At 38.6% G+C, this 19,800-nt stretch overlaps 1 long non-coding RNA gene across 1 annotated transcript in view; it reads left to right on the top strand.

Annotated features, from left to right (window-relative positions):
* Nucleotides 1-19,800, top strand: part of LOC138068154 (uncharacterized) — a 226,772-nt gene that overhangs the window by 103,697 nt on the left and 103,275 nt on the right. Inside the window, exon 8 of the long non-coding RNA XR_011142809.1 lies at nucleotides 18,244-18,397. This is a non-coding gene — a long non-coding RNA (uncharacterized lncRNA). The remainder of the gene's footprint in view (nucleotides 1-18,243; nucleotides 18,398-19,800) is intronic.

Genomic DNA, 19,800 nt, shown 5'->3' on the forward strand with positions numbered 1-19,800 from the left:
CTGTGCTCCTTCCCAGTGTTTTCCTTTTGAACTAGATTTAAGTTATGTCTGAGAAGGTTTGGCAGGCAAGCTACAGCTCCTTTCCTAATTATTTAGTTTAGTTTCCCAATATGACTTGTTTAAAAGCTAGCACAAGCATTTTATGCTTCACTGGCAGGGAGCTGAATATAGCCATGTGAAAACACACGTTTTCCCCTGAAAATGAAGGGGTTAATGTGTATTTAAAAAAGGTGTCTATCTGTTTGCACGCTTTGTTTGGTATTACTGTCAGAAACAGTGATTACAGTTCCCATCTGGTGGGTTTATTTCATATTGCTCTTGGCTCAGGCAATTTCTTGTTCCGCTTAAAGCAACGATCATGTGTCAGTCATTCATCAGCAACTTTTTCAGAGAAGAAGGACAGATATGCAGTGGCAAACTTTTACAAACAATTCTTCTGTCCTTTTCCTTACAACATGCTTTTTAAAATAATATTATATAAAAAGGGCTATACTCAGATGCGTAGAGATGCATATAAATACTGCGTTCTGACACAAGATCTAAATTTTTTGTTAATCCCAGTGACACTGCTAGTAATTTTTCCACCGTAAGGCACTGCGCTACTTAAGTGGAAATCATATTTGGACCCAAACCATAGTGGTCTCAATAAAGATAGATCCTCAGTAGCATCTCTACTTGGTCTCTGGCCCTGATCAAGATGAGGAAGGAAAGAGTTCAGTGATTGATCTGCCCTGAAATGCAGATCCAAAAGATTATTTTTCATCTTCTGTGTCTTTGGACTTTGTTGCTTGGGAGGATCTGGTATATTAGGCTGTATATCTGTTTTTTCTCCCTGCTTTTGATAGCTTCCAGGAGACTGCCTTTGCCAAGCACGTTTAAGCTCACAAGGAGTTTACACCCAAGATCTCTGGCAGATGTCAGTGACCCTGATAACAGTCTTTAGTGCTACTGCTAAAATAATTATGAAAGATTTTAGCAGAGCAAAGATGCTCTTTAATGTTCAGCTGTTGGTTCTTGCAGTATGTGGCTTTCAGGATTCCAGCAACTGTTAGACAGGTCAGCTAAAAAATTGCCCGGGCTGGTTATTTCTATAAAGATTTGGCCAGCTTTTCACAATTCCCAATTTGACAGTAGACTGGAAGTTGTTTGGTTTTTGTTGTGAAGTGGAACTCTGTTTGTTGCTGAGTCCATGGTATTAAGGAAAGTAGTAACACTGAAAATTTGAGGTGAAATCTGAGATAAAGTCCTTTGCAGAACAACTCAGGCACTACTGACTTTTTTGACTTTGGAATTTTTATAACCTGAGAGGGATGGCTGTAAATAGACTGCGAGGGGTAACGGTGCTGTTAGGAAGCTCAGTACTGTATTTTTCCCCACAGACAATAGGAGTTGGTAATGTTATGGAATCATTGTCTAGAGCCAAAAGAGAGCATGCACCGTTTGAAGGTTTTTGGCAGTCAGGTAAATACTGGCACGCAGAGTAGAATCTGATGAGGTTCTGGGATATATTTAATAGCATTTAGAGCATGGACCTGAATCCAGACTGAAAGCAATTGATATATTTATTAACAGTAGGCCATAAGTTTTTCATTTCCCATTTGACAGCCTCCAAAGGTACTGGAAACAAAACAAAGGCATTGTTAGAGGAGTGCCAGATATTGAAAATCCATGCTTAACAGTTATACTCAAGTTGTGGCTTCCACTTCCATGAGCTCACAATTGGAGTGTGTGTGTGTGTGTTATTGATATGTTTTGTTTTTAAATTGTTTTATGTCTTTGAGCTAAAACCTGCAGTTCAAATAAAAAGACCACTGTTCCTCAGGCCAGCCAAGGATGGTGCGTTCACAGCACCTGTGAACACTCTTAAATTTGTTTTTTGCCCAATACTGCACACTACTTTCCATAGAAAAACAGCTGGTGACTTCAGTGGGATGGAGATTAAGACTCTGGAGGGAACCTCCTACTTTCTGGTCAAAAATAACAAAGACTTAAGAGAGATAACAAGTTTGCTTCTTCCTGGTACTAATTGAAAGTTTTTAGAATTCACATGCAGAACTGAATTGGTCTAGTTTGATTACATCCACTTGTGCATTTTTTTTTGGTGCAGCTCATTGTGACTTTATTTCAGAAATCTATATCTATCTGCCCAGATTTTCTGTGAAAAAAGAAAGCCAACAGCATGTGAACTTGTAATAAAAAATTGTTTGCATGGAGTGAGCTGCAGAGTACTCTACCACTGATTAATTGAAAAATCCCATGTTTGACGTGCCCCTTGGGCATTCCTGGGAAATTATACCGCAGTGATTCATTTTTTAAATAAATATCAAGCTCACCTTTTACCTGGGCATCTAAAAAACTGATACATTGAAAATATTAATACCTAATTAGCTGGACTCTGGTAAAAAGCTTTGCCACCTTAATGTCTGCGGGGAGCTGAGCTTTTGAGAACATCTAACACTGATTATGGGCACTGAGTTTTCTAAAAGTTTTCACCCAGGGAATCAAGCCTCCTGCCCTTAGAGTTGGTGAAGTATTGTCTTTTTCTTTGGTAGAAATAAGTGTATACATTTTATGAGGGAGCTAAGAGAGATTTTTAAATTAAGCTCTTTTTAAACAGAAGAATTCTTTGGCAACCTTAAAAAAATCCAGTGAGATGCTTCAGAAAGAGCAAAATGGAACTATTGCCTGACACTGTAAATCATGTGTTAGTGTGTTTTTCAGACACTGGCAGATGATAACCAGGAATTTTCATTTCTAACAGCTGACTAGCTCTGATGAGATATTAATACTTTTTTTTTTCTTTTTTTACTGTTTCTACCCATAGTTACTGGCTTTCCTAACTCTGTAGCTAGTTGATGTATTTATATTTTTGAAAGTACTTTGCAAGTTGGCAAGCATATTTTGAAATTTTTCAGGCAAAAAAATTTTTTTCCGTAGAAAGTCATCAAGACATTTAATATACATATAAAATCTAACTTTCTACATGGCTTAAAAAGCATTAAAATGGAAGAAAACAGAGAAATTAATTAGTACTACACAATATATAATTCCCATTCTATGAAACTGATGTGGTGGATGAGAAAGTACAAGTTATTTCTGAGGGAAACATCTGTATGACAGGCTAAGGGAAGAGGTACAGATAGAGAGCTAACAGTCTGATTTTTTTTTTTTCTTTTCCCACTCTCTCGTCCTATACATTGCTTAAAGTTTACTTTCCATGAAGATGGTGTTTTTACAATCTGTGTCTGTTGCTGGCAGTTGAGTTGGAATGAAATTCAGGTGCATTGATGTTCGTGGGATTTTTACCACAGAATTCAATAGGCCAAAATTTTATTCTGTATATCAAAATGCCTTTGGGTATATCTTCTCAGATGTTGCGTAGAAGCCTTAAACCTTATGGAACATGAAAATTTGCAGCAATTTCTGAGACCCTAGTAGACCTCAAGGCTTTTATGTGTTTATAATTATCACTGTGTAAATACATGCAAAATACATACAAAAATGGCTAATGAATTTTGGATTAATTCATTCAGTGGGGTATTCATAGAATATAAATAACTGGAAAGTTTGTAGCTATGGTGAAGTTTAAACAAATATTAAAGAATATTTATGAAAAGCAAATTTTGGTCTACTCATTTTGTGTATTTCCACAAAATTTATTTCTGAATCATGCACATCTTTCTCACTTTATTAGTATACCATGTGTTTTTCCTATGTAATTCAAACTAATATGAATAGTTAATGCAATATTTAATATTAAAACTACTGTTAAGATCATAGGATAATTCAAAGCCTCAGTCCAACCTCCAACTCAAAGCAGGGTAAGCTTTGAGGTCAGGTTTTTACCACTATTGTAGCTGTTGAAGCTTTTCCTTTTGTTCTTGTAAGTCTCAACTTCTTCACTTTCCTAACACCATCCCTACATGCCTGGACAACATTCATTCTTCCTCTATAGCTAAAGAAAAAGTGTAGAAATTTGAACAGAAAAAAATATAAACTGCCTATAGAATTAATTGAGCAGTCTAGAGACTGGATATTCTGAAATAATAATTACTATGAACAGTAGACAGAAGCAGAACCCTGTCCCTCCCCTAGTTCTCCTTTTAGTCCCCATTTCATGTATTCTGAGCTTGTACTTGACCCTGCAAGATTCGGAGCTCTCCGACCTAGTTTCACCAAAGCATTCATTATTTTATGCATGTAAGTAGGTCCATAAAAGTACAATGAGCTTTTTCCCACGTTTGAATTTTATGTCTAACTGGTTTCCTGGATCACATGCTACACTTATAACTTCCAAGACTGAACTTCTAATTTTGTACTTTCATGGGATAGCTAATCACTTTTTGTTTCTGATATAACTTTTTCTCTTGCATACATCTGGTGATTTAGATGGTGAAGTGAATTGCTTCAGAAGTGAGAACAACACAATATTTGATAGAGATCCTCTAGATAGGAAGAATGAGTGAAGTGATCTGGTATGAGAGAAAGCAGGCTGTCTAATTTTCTTTGCCTTTTTTTTTTATTTTCAGGCTATGAAAGTGTTTTTGGAATTTTCCTGACTGGGGTGATCACTTATATTAGGGCTTGTCAAAATGAAATAATCCATTGTACATTTCGCTCTCTTTCAGTAATCATACTTACATGTATGGAGAAGTTTGGTCCTAATTTACCTTAGGAGGTGATGAGAGAAGTCCAGCCTAATGTTATCATTTAGTGAAGTTCATAAATAATAAGAGTGCGAACATTTGCTTTTTCAAAATGTTAAATGGTGGGAGAACAAGGCCTTCTAAAGGAAAAAGTTTTTTCCAAAGATGTCTGGATTATATTACCAGGAGCAAAAATTTAATATACTCCTAGTGTTTGCATTTGTGTTATGAAGATAAATCTGATCAATAAATTGATAAATAGATGACATATTATATTTTCACTTATGAGACTGAAGCACAATATTTTATAAGTCTAACAAAACTTCTATTTTGCTCGGAAAGTCAGAAGTAGAGTTATAGAAATAATGTTGCTTTGTGAACCAGATGCCCTGAAGTTGCAGGAAACCTGGAAAGTTCATTCTCTGAGCTCTTCCATCAGAAGACATGAAAGTTAGGAAGTAATGCTTGAAAACATTAGGAAGTAACTCTTGAAAACATTCATGATTGCATACATACGTTTACAGTTTTCTGGATGATTTGCAGATAAAATGTAATGCAAATTCCTGTTTTCAAAAGCTTCTATTCAAGAATTTTGCAAGGAATCATTTACCAATGTCTGAAATTCTATAAAAGGGGTGAAAGTCCATGGCGTTGGACCTTCTGTACCTACAATACAGAGCTAATCTGTACTGGCTTTCCCACATCAGGCAGCCTGGTCAGAGCTCCTGCCACCCTTTTGGCTGGGCTGCTGGATGCCCAGGACAGGAGAAGACCTTGTTAAAGGAAACTGCTTATCTTCTATCTTAGATGCCTGGAGTTGTTAGGAAAGTCTTCCCCGAGGAGAAATAAAAAGACCCTAGTGACAGGGAGAGCTGGTGCCGGAGCTGCATGTTGCATGCTGTGGGAAAGGAGGGAGATGGTGGGAGAGGAGGCTGGGGTGACGCCTGCAGATCCACATGTTGCCCTATTCTTCTGCCAAAGCAGGAGTCGTGAGGGGCTTTCAGGTCTCCAGTCGTGGGACTCTGGGCTAGATCTGGGTCTCCTGGCCAGGGGCAGCTTAGCAACTCTCGCTATGTCTCTCTTGTCCAAAGTGCTGACATTCAGCCTTGTTCTTAGGGGTCCAGAAGTCCTCAGCCCCAGGCGCAAAGTTTAGGGAAAAAAACACGTTGCTCTATTGTTCTCTACATGCCTTATACTTCTCACCTTTTTAGTACTTCTTAAACTAAAATAGGGCAATCCTTTCTTTTTGTGGTGATCGGTTACTGCAAAAGGACAGAGCTGGCAGCTGACTAGAAAAGGCACTGAAAAGATGAAGAAACTGTGCTGTGAGTAGCTCCATAGTAGTTATTAGTCACTTGTATCTACTTGCTTGTTTGTCTTGTTTCTTAGTTTTAAGGGATTTTGCTGACTGCTTTAGCAGTCATCTCCATTTCCGTAAGCGTGTCCTGTGCTGCTGCTTACAAAACAGATAACGATATCATTTATAACTTGAAATAGGGATTATTTGATATCCTTAGAAACTTCCAGTTTATCCTGTTGTATGTTTTTGACTATAGTATGCTCCTAGCAAGGCTGTGGCTCTGTGTTTCTTTACAAGCACTTAGGGCTCTTCAGGCGTTGCATAAACTGGCATTTCTTCTCTCTGAAGCTTTACAGTACTCTGACCTCCTTACAAATTCGGCTGAGCTAACATGCTTTTTGGCACTTCTGACACTTGAAACGGTGCTGGCTCAACAGAAAACCAGAGGAGCGAGTTCTGTGGTGGAGCTGGGCAAGCAGGCTCCTTCCTAACCTGGTTATCTTCTTCTCACCGTCACACAGAAAATTCCACTGCAGATACATTTAAAAAAAACTGGAAATCTTTCAAATACGACTCTACTAGTTTCCTTCAAAGTTATCTTGCTTAATAACATGGGCTCACTTACAACATAATCTGTGCAGGCGTCTTGAAGGTACCTTCAAGATCCTGCTATGAGACATTTCTGAGTTAGGGCATGTGTGTTTCGTTTTTCAGACATATATATAGAAGTTGTCTGAGTGGATCTGAATATCTAAAGGGTGAGAAAGAAAGAACTTCAGCCCAATCTTTAGCTTTCGGGTTAGGGATGATTATACAGCAAAAATAAAAGAAAGTCTACTTTGAATCTGAGAAACTGTTTTGAGTTTGAAGGACAGAAAATTGTAAGCATCTATCTTTTCGCTTGTAAGCTAGGCACACTGGCATGGAAACAATTGCCTGCCAAGATGATGCTTGTTATTCATTTATCTTTTTTTTTTTTTTTTATAAGAAATCAAAAACTTTATTGATGATGATACAGAATATAGCGTTGGACTAAAGGTGTGCTAAAGCTTGATTTCAAATAAATTCTCTTTTCTTTAGCTTCTTTTGATGACCCTTGAATTGATACTCATGTTGTAAGAGGATATATATACATATTTATGTCTTTAATGAGTTCTGACACGGAGGGTACAGATGCTTTCTTTGCCTAGTTTCTTATTACACATGTTCTACACATGTGATAAGGTTACTTTAAAATTGTAAAAAACATTTATTTAATCTTTAGCTTCACTGCTACTGTAATTCTTTGGGTTAATCTCAGATTTTTTCGTACTGAGTGTACATAGGGTCTTTCAGCTTTTCAGTGGGATGAGGGTTGTTAAACTTTCCTCTTATTTACTCTTGAAAATCCTGGTAATTGCGCATATAAAGAAACAAAACTCTGTCAAACACTCTACTTAGTAAATACATACCCAGGAACTTTATGTATTCTGTCACTTAACTGAGACAGGCTGAGAAGTTACTACAGTGATGAAGTATCAGTTTTTTGTTTGGCTTTAATGTGCAATTTTCTGAATATCTTTGTGCTAAGGAAGTATGTTATTCATCTTTTGTAGAAGTGCTTAAAATACTAAGAGTCTGCACACACTTGAGACAGTCTTTCCAGACTGGTGGCAACGTATTTTTCGGTCTGTGACATGAGAAAGTTTTTCTCCCGGTAGAACCACTTTAAGCAGTTGCTATTACTCTGCTGTTACTAAATGTCTCTGAGCTAGCAGCTGAAGCTCTCTAACGGTGCAGTGCTGCCGCCCAGGTGCCCGGGGAGGAGACGCTGTAACAAGTCCTTGTGTGCTGACACCAGGGCAGCCGAGTGTTGCTGGGACTGTTGGCGGCTGGTATTGTTTGAACCCGGGGAACCTAAAACGGATGAATGGCTGGGAAAGCATAGAGCATTTCACCTCGATATTTTCACTTGCTTAGGTGCAGCCAGTGTTCCTCACTGTAATCAGGATCTGACCCAAATCCTATTTCCTTGCTCACTTGTGATGTGTCACAGACATGACGTAACAAAATCGCACAGACCCCCAAGGTAATGCTTGAGCAAGGCCTATTTTCACTCATCTGAATTTTGTTAGCTGTCGATGCTTCGTCAGGTTTCTTGGTTATCAATTTTCTCATTATTCTGTTTTTTAAAATTGCTTTATTTCTCCAGCATTCCTAAGATCTTCACAGAGTACAATATGAATTTCAATGTCTGAATGATTAACAGCCACAATCTGACACATTTTATATATAAACATATAGCTCAAGTCCTACCGTAAAATGTCTTACAAACAACCTTTGTAATGTCTTACAAGTACCAAAGTTTGTTTGTTTGTTTGTTTTTTTAAATGGTATTAGCACCGATTGCTACTTTCAATTTGTCTTCAGCTTTGGCTACTTATAATAGCTCATTGGATGCTTTCTGAAGGATTTAAGTGTTGTCAATAACTTTGACTTCACCCTTGTTTCCCTTTCTATTTACACTCTACATCAGTAATTTTCAGCTTGTTTCCCAGAGCGGTTACCTCCCCTGTGGGGCTGTCACAGAGACTGGCCACAGGGCTGGCAGGCCTCATGTCATGGAGAGAACTGGCTTGCTGAGGAAGTGCCCCCATGTTTCCTATACCCCAAAGGCCCTGGAGAAGAAGTGCCTGAAACACTGTGAACACTCACAACAGTTAGGAAGGATGAGAGGGAAGGAGACGCGTGAGAAGGGAGATATCAAACCTGATTCTGAGCACACATTAGCTCTTTCTGCTCCACAGGCAGTCAGGTGAGCATTTTCCACCGACAGCAACATAAACGGGATTTTGCCCAAGTAGAGCAAGCGCTGAAGCAAGGAGGAGATGAGAACAGGCTGCTTCCTGACAGATGTTGCAGTGCCTCTGATTTGCCACTTCTGGCTCTGCCAGAAGACAAGGAAAGTTGCGCAGGTAGCCCGAGAAGTGGGTACAGCACTTCTGCTAGCTGTATGCCACCGGGCAGTGCCTGGAGTCATCTGTCCAGGGTCTGATCCTTCTATGCTGCCAGCGTGGAGTGTTCCTGGGGGTCTGAAGAGTTCAGCCCTTGTCCTCTGTACACTCGCTCTCGCAGTTCTTTTTCTGTTTCAGACCTGCACGTTTCCCTTTTTCTTTCCTGAGACTTGTGTGCAGAAAGACTTCTACCACCAGAATTTAGAGAATGAGCCCTTTGTGTTCGTATAGGTTTTTTCAAGATGTTTATTTATGCTTGCTCTTTTAGAGAGGATCTAGTTTGTCAATGTGATGCTAGACGTAGCAAGGTGGCAGAAATCTGAGGCTGCTAACAGATAAATTAACATATTTTATGCATGCTCCTTGGTGGTGTAGAAAATGGGGAATGGAGATTAATTTTGACAGGGTAGGCTGAACAGCACCACCCTTTTGCATTACATTTTGCATTTGCAATGATAATTACAGGTTACTAGTTTACTGAAAATGTAAAGGGTATGTGCAACTTAAATGTAGGTCATATTGCTACATATGAAAACCTCTGCCCTTACAACTGAAGATGTGCCATACGTTCTCTCTAGGGGCAGGAAAAACAGAGTACACTTGACCTGCTCTACATAGTTCACTGGTTCTAACATCTGCATTTATGATGCCAGAGTTCAGGTTCAAGTTTATTTCTTACCTTATTTTGTCACTTCACTGCTGCCAAAACAGGATAGCAGCTGAGTGTGAAATAAATCAATGTTTGCATATGCCAGTGAATTTTTGCTATTACATGTGTTGGAAGGTGATTTTTAGAAAAAATTGACTATTTGAGAGTCACTCAGCAGCTAAAATGAGAAACTTATTAAATATTTAATGTCTTTGAACCACTCTGAGACTGAAATAAACCTGTTCCTGTAGCTTTGGTGTAACATAATGGACTATGGAAGGAGGCCAAAGAATATATGACCGTTTGAGAGTCAAAGTCAAGTCTAATTCAAGTATGTGTGCAAATGAAGAAACACTTTGGATAAAATCACACTGACAAAAATAACAAGAAAAATATAGCTTAATTCACACAAAAATAAAATATGGATGGAGCACATGATAGTTTCAGTGTTCATAAGATAAAATATAGCCTAAGATTACAGAAACGAATATGTAGTGTGCTGTATTACTTTAAGGGATGTATTTGTCATCCCAGTTCAGTGGGACTAACACTATATTTTGTGAATGTACCTGCCAGAACTGAATATACTATTCCTGGCATTAAATGGGGGATGACAGCCATCTGAACCCTGCTCATTCTGACCAAGAATCAACAAATTTCAGAAAAGTACAGACCTTACATAATGTTTAGAGAGTCATCTGATATTTGGGAAGATTATTTTAGTCAATATAATCCCCAAAAATCTTCTGCAAACATCCTTTTTTGTAAGAAAAGAAAAAAATGTATTGTTTTCCAATTTGCTCCTAGACAACCACTGGAAATAAGTTCTTTTTGAAGTGAATTTAAAGTCAGGTTCAAGACTGTAGGGAAGGAGAATGAAATGTTTTTCAGAACCAGTTAGATGTCACTGTTAATCGTCCTGTGCTAGGTTTATTGTTTGGTGGCACTTGTGCAACTATCAAAGCTCATGGAGTTTCACAGATACAACTAAAACAGGTGAAAACGTCATGGTTTACATTTTGATGCAGTGCAGGTTGCTGAAATGCATCTACTTGCACCCAGCTGGATAGACATAAAGATTCCTAAATAGTTTGAAAAGAGTCATACCAATGCTGGGGTGTGACGATGAGATTCCTGCTTCCTCCTCAGCCTGTTCTCAGCGATGGCTTCAGGTGAGGCTGAAATGTATTTCTTGGACTGGCATATCAGCTGGATGCTGGACTTGGTACTGTCCTGAGTTTTCTTTTTTCTTCCTTTAAAAATTGAACAACAACCACAACCTTGCATGTCCAAGATAGCTTCATGTGTGTGTGAATCTGGTTTCATTCAGCTAGTGACAACCCTGTTGAATTTGCCCTTGTAGAGTCAATATACCTCAGTGAACAATGGCTTTGCAGATGGTTTTTCTATTCAGTATTTTTCTACTCAGGAATATGGAAGAGTTCTTCATCTTAGCCATTATAACTATAGGTGCTTGGCAAGAGATGATAAATTATCCTTTCATCAGTCCTAAGCAACAGGAACAGAATGGCCTTTCCCACTCTGAAGTAAGAGCTAAGCAACAAGGGTGAACTGAATGTACAATTAAAGAAGCCAAACAAAAAAAACCCATCAAACCTCTCTATGTCCATCAAAGGGTCATTTATAATCCCTATTTAAGGCTCATACTAATGCCTTTGATTTTTTTTAAAACCAGACTTACCTTTTTGTCATAATAGAATACATTCAGCTAATTGTTCACCCTGTGTTGCCGGTGGCACAACTCTAAATAAAAATCACATCTTTCCTTAACGCTTTCATTTATCGTGCATGGAGGGCTTAATTTTCCTCGTGTTACTGTTGGACTTCACTGAAGCTCCATCATTTTTGACATGAGGGGAAACATTTTTTGTGTCATGGAAATTTTGAAGTCAGATATGAATTTAAATACATTCTTTACTTTTTAATTGATCCTTCTCAGGTAATTCACATTTTAGAATGATAGAAGATGTTGCAGTTAAGTGGGACTAAAATTAGAATTGTTCTGTGATTTCAGCAATTACCTTGCATCTGTGGTGGTGGAAGCGAGAGCAGAATATTGTTCATGAATCATACCTTTGTTCCCCCAGACAGTAAACAAGAACACTTCAGCTGAGCAATTACCTGCAGATAATAACATCTCTATTTCCTTCCAAACACTTAAATTCCTTTTGATTAAATAGTTCCATGTTTGAGTGATATTCACAGGTAGGACACGCTTATGTAAACTCACTTGGTTAGAGCAACATCCTAAGGAGTTTATCACTTCATGATTCTTAGCTTCAATTTGTTTTGGCAATGTGACGCTTGCTAACAGTCTGCACAGCTAATCCACTCGACTCTTTCACATTGGATTTAGCATAAACCTTAGAGCAGTACCTTGAGTTTACAAACCCCTAGCTGTCCTAAGGTGCAGTTATCGTGCAGCCAGATTATCTATTGCAATCCACCACTTGCATTAGCATGTAGGAACACAAATGGCCTAGGCAGAGAGCTAGTGCCTGCTCCCCCAGATCTTTTGGCCTCAAGGCAACTATGAGGTGCAGGTATCTACGGGGGCTATGGGGAAACAGCAGAACAGCACAGCCTGAAGGGGGTTTATCAAATCACACACCTGTTTAATTGTGGTGGGAATGTTTTGGATTATATAAACCAGGTTTGAAGTGTGTTGTGTAGAATAGTTTCAGCAAAGCCTGTAGGATACTGCTGGACTCTGGCAGTTGCCTGGGTAGCACAGCTAATAGGATGCTTTTATTTTAAATTGTCCTCAGGTGTATGTAAGTACTCCTAAAATATCTCCATTTGCAGCAGCCAGTATTTCAAAGAGGGAGGTTTACAGAAGCTGGGAGCAATACAGAAGATATATTCTACCTGAGATTCTGAAATGTTAGGCCAGTATGCCAATAATACTGCAGTTTTAAAAAAAAATAAAGACAAGCTATAATCTGTCTATATTTCTTCTGGATGTATGTAGTCTCTCTGAGGATATTTTATATAGTATATTTATAAATTGTAACATGCACAGGCACATAAAGCCAGATTGCAAAGTATTTATTTAGTCATTGCTTGCTCGTGACTCCTGCTGAAGTGAATGAAAACTGTGTATTTATATGAAAGTAGGATGTAGACCTGTCTAAGGTGTGTACATTGGCTTATATCATTTTCACATTTATTTCACACACCACACGTTGTAAATACACATTGAAAGCCAAGAAATGCTTAGATTAGTTCAAATTTTAACTTTTAAAGAGCCATGGAGGTTCACGATGAAAAGTAATCTGGCAACCTGGAGTATTTTGTGTAAAGTAGTAGCATCCCTCCTGCTTCTCTTTCTGGATTATTACATATTAGAGCTATGCACTGATGCTTTGTTCCTCTTTCCGTGTTCCTTCAGGAAGGGGAATTAAAAATAAAAGTACAGTATCACTTCACAAAGGTTGGCCTAATAACTGTCTCTCATTAAGATTTTTGTGAAGTAAGCCTCCTTCAAGTTTGCATCCTCCTCTAACGATGCAAGAACAAGGCATAGCGCAATTCTGAGAGACTGGATCCTTCCTACCTATCCAGTCTGTGATATTTAAAAAAGAGGCCTTTGAGATGATTGAATAAATTGCTGTTTAATTCCAGTTGACAAGGACAGCCTGCTTATGAATACCCATGATACTGTCAGGCTACATCTTGAGACACAACGACTTTTGTCAATAGTGAATCAAACTCTTCTGCGTATACTTTTCTGTTAGTGCCCAAATACATTTATGTCCTTCGTCATGTATGTCTAAAGCTCCTTACTGGTTACAAAGCCATACAGCTTGGGGCCCAAACCAAGCTGCAGAATCGGTCAAAAGCAACCCCAATTACCTCCAACATCGTAACAAACTTGTAATTTGTAGTAGGAAATTGTGCACATTACTGCTGTAGGGAGGTGTTTTGCTCAGCTGAAGCAGGTAATAAATCTTTCAGATTCTGGTCACACAGATGGCTGGAGATATCTGTGCTGTGCAAAACAAATGGGGAGGAGGGGAAACCTCTAGTTTTCTTATCTCTGGAGCAACACACAAGGGGCAGTAACGAGACCTAGCCGTCATCTACTTCAGAGCAAATGGAGTGAACCAGAATGTCTTGCTACTTCAGGGAATTAATTGAAAGCTTAATTGACTCCACGTGATTGGTTTAAAGAAACGTCCTTCAAATGTAAAAGTAACTGATCTCATCTTCGTAAATGTAGTAAAATATATTTGCATATATTTAGGCGTGCTAACCTACTTTGCAATCTCATTAGAAAAGCAGATGCAAGCCTATAATTTATAAGATATGTCTGACCTTGCTCACAGGAAAATAATGTATTACGCCTCATCCTGTGTTCCATTGTTATCACAATGCTGCTCTTTAAATGACCACATGTGACAAAATCTGCACTGTGATGGAGGTTACAGGTCTAAAGCATGTTTATTTTCAGAAACCTCAGGGAAATAATTTTCTTTTCCCATCCACTTCTTGACTTTCTTTTTTGTGTTCAACATGGGCACAAAACAGAATTGTACTAAAATGTTACTAGCTGTACTAAAACCTAACTAAATGACATGTCGTCTTACTTGATGAAAGAGGATCTCTGCAAGTTAGGTGAGCTGGGTTTGCTGTCATGACTGTTGAATGCAGGATCAAGCCTTCCTTTTATACTGCTATTGTGTAGCTTGCTAACGTGAAGAACGATGAGTTTGAGTAGACTGGTGCAAAATAGGCATGGCTAGTTTTTCTTCCTCTGGCTCCTACCCTCAGGTATGTTTTTCGGGTGCTAATTATAAAGACTGTGGAGGATGAATTCTACTAGTTAGGAAGTAAGTCTCAAACTGGAAAATAAGAGTCAAAATTAGGCACTGCTTGTTCTCTTTTTTCCCCCTTCTCCTTCTTGCAAGTGCTCTGAATGTCTATAGGTTTTGGACACACGGCAGGGTTGCAAAGACTTTGCGGGGATGGAGAAGAAAAGAGTTTCTCATCCTGCAAGGAGTGGAGTAAACTGCATAATTCTCCGCAAAGCTAGTAGTCTGAGTCCATATTCAGTTCACTCAGGGTCCCATCACACGTGCAGCCAGCCAGAATTTTCGTGAGACCATTACTTAAATCGAAGTTAATTGGGGGGGAATTATTAATTCTGTGCAGCTAGCTATAGGAATAGCAATTTTGCTGTACCTACCTACCTACCTACCTTTTTGTGCGTTACCCTGGGCTTTCCCCACTCATGAAGTGGTATTTGCCCCCTTTATATGCAAAGATAAATTATGAGACTTACAGTTTACTTCTGGGGGAATGTATCCCTGTGTATGCATGCATGTGTGTTAGTGTTGACTGGAATATATAGAGAGGTGATGGACTCAGGATTATGGCTGCAAATGGTGTGCGTGGTCTAGAAAAAACAAATCCTACTTGTTAGGATTCTACAATCCCACAATTATAGAACGATCTGAAGTGGAGTTCACTTTTCTTTTCATTTTTGTATCTGATTTTGGTGTGTGTTAAATGTTATTAGTCACAGGAGAATAAAATATCTATTAAGTATACAGATATCAACAGTAGGCACATTTCAGTACCTATTAACCTGATGTAATGTGGCATCATTCCAGGAATGACATTATAACACTATGAAGTTGCAGTTCGTGTGCTATAAAATCTTTTTTTTTTTTTTTTGAGTTTGAATTACAATGCAGTGTCTTGTGGAGACTCTGGTTACAGGTTAAAATATATAAGATAACTGAAACATATCTATGCTAGTTATGTAAAAACACAAACTTGGTGGGCATAATACAATTAGACGTTGCTTTTTATGAAGCATAAGAACAATATAAAAACCAGAATTGGTCCATGCCGGCCAAATGAGTTGCTTTGATTAAGGAAGGCATTTAAGAAGAGACAGTAAAGAAAAGCACAGGTCCAAGTAGAAGTAGATCCATTAGTAAACAAGATAAATTATATTAATGGCGACTCAGACATGGCTGATATTATTCTTTTGTCTTTAGCAAGGAAAAAAGTTGTTGATGGACAACTTTGGAGCACAGACACTTTGGGAATGAAGGAATCTGATATACCTCGATGAGCTCATGTGTATCAGGTAGTGACAGGGAAATGCAAGCTGTGTTTGGTGGCCAGCAGAAGTCCCACGTGTCACTGATGTGCTTATGTGTCACAGCAAGAGCCCGCGTGCTGGCTGCAGCGCGTGAGGCTGCCAGTTCGGCAACGCTGAATTTCTTGTCTCTGCTGAATTCCACACACACGGACGGAGCCCGCGCAGTTCGGTGTCACCCAGAGCTACCTCATGTGCCGGGCACACCATGGCTGGTTACTTCGGAAATTCACGGAGCGTGAAGGAATGATGGGAAATGGTCTTGTGCAGATCAAAAGAAAAATCAGTATTGTCATTTTCTGAGGCTAAAAGATTTGTTGTCTTAGTAATGGATGTTGCTTGAGTTTTAAATACTATTGAAAGAATTTTGGGAGGATAATAACATAACCATAAAGTCTTACTGGATGTTTCTGATCTAACTTTACTTAGATTTCTATTTTCTCCCTATAAATAACTGTAGGAGAAGTAGGAGAGAAGTAAAATGGGTATATGAAAAAGGAGATTTGTGCTAACAGGCTATATAAGAGGTATAAACCAACCTTTTCTTGTTATATCAAGCGTATTTTTATCTCATACCTTTAGAACTCATTGCGTGTTATGTCGAACACAGTTGAACATGAACTGGATCAAACTATGGCCAAACTGAAGCCAATATTTCATTAACTTCAGTCTCAGACAGCCAAATATGCTGCTAGGATTTGGTCCTCCTTTTGTCTTATTAAGCAGTACCAGGTGTGGAGATCACTTGCCACAGAAACTTGTTATATGACAGCCATGCTCCAGTTTACAGGATAAAACTGCAGTGTTATCCCTAGCAGGAGGTGCTATGTATTTCTAGTCTCTACCTTTCGCTGAATGTGCAAACTGTTGCAAATAAAAATCCATTTTTGCAATCACAAACTGAAATTTATTGTTTATGCAATGTATTTAGCTGCAGGAAGCTTTTGTTTTAAATAGTACTCACTATATGCAGTCACTATAACTGCTAGACATGCTTTTTTCACCTCCATTAAACTTCTGGTTTAGTTCATTAACATATTGCTAAATAGCGTATGATTTAGTTTAATTCTGCGCGAACAGCATTTGAGAAGCAGAAATTTGTTTTTTGTATTTTTCTTTGTTCAGAAAGGAAATCTTCTAAAATGAATGTAAAGAGAGGGGGAAGGTGGAATACTTATATTGTGGCTGTACCTCTAAATAATTTTAAAGCTTACTATTTAAATAAATAAAGAAGAAACAAGTAGATAGAAGATTACGTTTATAGGTAAACAGACAGACCAACAATCTGATAGTCGATTTCATAAATAGCATTCAGTCAGAAAGGGGTAGCTTTAAAGTACATCCAGAGTTTGTACACTGCAGGGAAGAAAAAGCTTTAACTTGAATTTGGTCGCATTTTCTTTGAAAATTCTGAGTTTCTGGAATTTTGTGTAATATCAAGTTTAATTCTATGTTGCTTTGTGAAGTTCTGCATAATAACCTAATTGGGATTGAGAGCTGAATGCAGATATGGTAACTGCTCCCAAACTGCGTAATTATATCCAGAGAGACTAATAATGCACTCTGTCTTCCAGATTTAGAAAAGAAATCCTAGATGACACGGTAAAAATATGAAAATCATGGCTGGAAACATCTTTCTTAGAATTTCTTACTACTTGAAACAGAGCATCTGAAAGCTAATTAGGTCTTTTCCAACAAATCAACAAAGTCCTGGTGCAAAGGATACAAACCAACAGTGTATGGTACCCTCTCTGTTTTGACCTGATCTAAAGCTTCCAACTATTTTTTTGTGGTTAAAGTCAAAGTCGGTGTTCACACTTTAAAAAGGAGGCAGTATAGAAATCTATGTGCCTGTGTGTGTGTGCAAACGCACACACACTCTCTCTGTTAAGAGAAAATTCAGAACACACCAAAACTAGATACTACTGTAATACAAATCAGCTCTGAGTATGTTCTCTGACCTGGTTGTGATTTAATTAAGTGTTATTTAAATAAAATAATGATCATATACTGCATGAAATCACTTCAGTCCTGGAGAACAGCTTACCTTACTATTTTAAAATTGTGGGAATTAATCTGACTATATCTGGAACAGATATCTTGAATAGAGCTAATCTGGAAATGTCATAATAAAACATTCCTCTGTGCCTGAAAGAGATAGATAGAGATTGATTCTAGGCTCTCTTGAAAATTATACCTTTTATTTAGAATGAAAATAAATATTTTCAAAGTTTACTAAGACATAAAAACCCCAAAACATGCACTTCAGAAATCTGTTAAGAATTTGTTAAGTTAAGAGTAATGAATTTTTTATTTCTCTGAGAAATCCTGCAACTATTGCCAATATACAGTTGTTTAAAGGTGGGCTGGACTATCCGGTACAGAGATCTATTCTATTTGTGTCCTGAGCTCTGGGTTTCGTTTCCAGTGTACCTTGGCTGCTTACAGTTGTATCAGCTTCTCATTGGGGCTCTGTAAAGCAAAATCTGGTTTTAGTTCATTTTTCTTATGTTTTTTTCTAGGATAGTGAAGAATAACATAAACTGCTCAAAGAACCCCAGTGTAAATGCAACAAAAAAGAAGGACAGTCACTGTGAAAAGAGCCCAGCTCTGTGCTTGGAAAGTAATAACAGATTATATGAAGAGAGGCCTGGAAAGAGTTTCTATCTGTTGCAGGTAAGGTCTACTAAAATATTGAAAGAGAGCAGGTTCTGAGCAAGGAGACTGCTGGGGTCCTTCCCTCAGTTCATCATTTACGAAAGGAGCGTGAATGAGAAAGGGTTTATAGCTTGTGCGCTGAGGGCTTGGTGGAGCAGCTCCCTCCCGTCGAGCCCTCAGGAGAAGGGTCAGGGCTGAGCAGCTCTGCTCCTTGCACAGCCTGGCCCCGTAGCGTGGTCCCTGCCAGCCCCCTGAAGGCTCCCAGCGCTGGCACTGAAGGGCCCTCCAGCACATGAATTATCTGCTATCGATTGCAAGCAGCTGAGAGCAGAGGAAATGAGCCTCTGCGGCAGCGCCTCTGTCCTTTGCTAGGGCTTAGGAGCCGCTTGCATTTAGAGCTAGACTGCGCTTTCCCTCCTACTCTGCAGAAAATGCTCCCCTGATGCTGTGTGAAAAAGTAGTTCAGCTGCTACTGAGATTATAGGCGAAACATGCTTTTGATATATGAACTGAAATAAGGGGTAAGATTTGTACGAATGCATTTGCAAATTGCATTGCTCTGAGATGGCACAATGCATTACCTTATTTTTTAGATGAAGAGGCTTTCCTTATTTCTTTTCTGGTTCCTTGGAAGTTGTGAATTAAGGGTTAGATGCTTGGGTGCTGTGAAAACTTATTTTTACGAAAATCTCACACTGGAAATATTTGAGGGTACCTAGTGTCTCGTTAGCAGGAATTTTATTCTGTGCTGTGATTAATGAGAAAAAAAATGCTGTTTCTATCAGAGTCGCTCTAGTACCATTAATGAAGTACAATTTTATGGACTCTGCTCTTTCTTGGATAAATAAGAAGAGACAAGTCACTTGTGGATCCAATCAAATCTACAATTTATACTGTTAACTTTAGGCAGAATTGTCACAAATTAATGTGATAGACAAGCATCTATGTTGATGTAAAGTTTCAGGCAATATTACTTTACTGTTGAATTACCTCATTTCCATTCTGTGCTTCCAGGTCAGGAAGCCTTTCTGCTGTAGTGGTTTTACCAAACCAGAGCAGTCTGTGGGACTTGTGGACAAAAGGGCGTACATTTTCTCTCAGTGTTATGTCAGAGCCGTATGCTTAAATCTGGAATTAAAGTATTTGCATACTCTGTTTAAAACTCCTGAGGACTTTTGCAATGAAAGAAGTGTTTCTTTCCGTGGTGTGTGTTTTCTGAGGAGACTGCTCTGAGATCTTTTGACTGTGTTGACACACATGGATTTGCTGTTGCCTGATGCCAGTTTGGCATTTGTGCGCAAGGTGAATCTGAAAAATCTTTCAAACTGTGAACACATCTTTATCAAGTTGTATCTGGAGCCGGGTTCCCTTTCTAGTCCCAGTTGCAGCCCTTTCACTAGCAGTTTTACAGTATTTCTATA

This window comes from Struthio camelus, chromosome 9 (assembly GCF_040807025.1).
Source record: "Struthio camelus isolate bStrCam1 chromosome 9, bStrCam1.hap1, whole genome shotgun sequence".
NCBI lineage: Eukaryota > Metazoa > Chordata > Aves > Struthioniformes > Struthionidae > Struthio > Struthio camelus.